Source organism: Triticum dicoccoides, chromosome 5A, assembly GCF_002162155.2.
Source record: "Triticum dicoccoides isolate Atlit2015 ecotype Zavitan chromosome 5A, WEW_v2.0, whole genome shotgun sequence".
Lineage (NCBI taxonomy): Eukaryota > Viridiplantae > Streptophyta > Magnoliopsida > Poales > Poaceae > Triticum > Triticum dicoccoides.
This window is the reverse complement of record NC_041388.1, coordinates 288,809,526-288,811,486: the sequence shown is the minus strand read 5'-3', so window position 1 is coordinate 288,811,486 and position 1,961 is coordinate 288,809,526.

Below are 1,961 nucleotides of genomic sequence, written 5' to 3'. Positions count from 1 at the left end.
TCAAGGAAGGTGATTACAACTAGATTAACAACATGCTGACTCGTGTGAGTGATCTTATAGACCCTGCATTAGGCGATTGGGACGAACTACTGGTGAGGCAAATGTTTTGGGAGATGGATGTCCAACGCATCCTTGCAATACCCCTTCCCTTGCATGAAATGAGAGATTTCCTGGTGTGGAATTGTACAAAATCAGGGACTTTGCAGTGCGCTCGGCCTATCATTTTTTATGGCAATCCCAGTTTGGCCACAAGTTATAGAATTCTGGGACTCGATTTGGAGCCTATGGTGTCCAACTAAGACTTTTTTATCTGGAGGGGGCTATATAGCGCGATCCCGTGCCGATCAGTACTAGCCAACAAGCATCTCAAAATCAATGTGTGTTGTCCTACTTGCAAACTAGGTCTTGATACGATCAAGCATCTGTTGTTCGAGAGCAAGCTTGCGTCGGACGTGTGGAAGTTGCTTGGCATCGAGGATATTATCAAAAGGGCGATATGTGTGGACAGGGTTGGTGAGGCTATAGTAGAGCATTTTTTGTGTATAATGGAGCATGATATTCATATATTAGGTCTGCCCAAGCTGAGAGAAACATTGGCAAACCCAGCTTGGTATTTTTGGTATGAACTTAGAAAATTGACCCATGGAGAAGAAACTCAAAGTGCAGTCCAAATAAATTTGGCGGTGAGAGGAGGCAAAATTCATTATCTCATGCAGTCCGAAACCAATGCGGAGAGTGGCTGGTTGGGTAAAGCCAAGATACGGTTATGTGAAACTAAACGTTGATGTTGGGTTGGATCTAGATACACTTGAGGGATCGGTTGGCTCAGTGTTGCGGGATCACAACTGGAAGTTCATTGCTGTTGCAAATGCATAAATTGATATATGCTTTGATTCTTTCACATGAGAGGCTATCATGGTTACATTTGGCATGAATCTTGCGTTGGATGTTTGTAAGTGTTTTGCATCTAGGATATTATCAGAAAGGTGCTCGATGTGGATAAGACCGGTGAGGCTATAATAGAGCACTCGTTGTGTATGAAGGAGCATGAGTTCATATATTAGGTCTACCCAAGTTGAGAGAAACAGCGGCAACCGCAGCTTGGTATTTGTGATATGAGCGTCGAAAATTTACCCATGGAGAAGAACCTCAAAGTGCAACCCAAATAGATTTGATACTGAGAGGACTTGCGACAAATTTCATAATCTCATGCAGTCCGAAACCAATGCGGAGAGTTGGTGGTTGGGTGAATCCAAGATACGTTTATGTGAAACTAAATGTTGGTGCTGGGTTGGATATGAATACACTTGAGGGATCAATTGGTGCAGTGCTCCAGTATCATAATTAGAAGTTCATTGGTGTCGCAAATGCAGAAATTGATATATGCTTTGATTCTTTCACGACAGAGGATACCGCCAGTTAGATTTGGCATGAATCTAGCTCGTACAAGGGATGCAGTAAGACTGAGATCAATTCTGACAGCGTGGAGGGGTTTAAAAAAATTAGATGGCAGCTCTTCTTCAATTGCTAGTGTCATCTTTGATGATTGCTAGTTCACGTCCTTGAATTTTAATCATGTAATCCATAATCACGGTATCAAAGAGAGTAACTAGGCAGCTCACGGGTTAGCTAGGATAGCTGAGTTTTCTCCTCCTAAATTAGGGATAGATTTTACCTCTAGTGCAATCATCCCAATACTTGTAAGCGATATTACTCTTCTAACACATGAATAAAGGAGGAGATGATGGTAAAAACAACAACAGCAGCAGCAACAACAGCCACACGAGATCCCTCACCTGACACCAGCAGACACAGCTGAGCCACAGAGAATCCCCTCCAATCTCTCCCCCATCTTCCCCGACCCCAAGAACCCATCTCCCATCAGTCCACCATCACTCTTCTTCCTCCCCCTTCTCCATCCATGCCCCTGCCCCTCCCCTACCTCTCCGCCCTCCTCACCC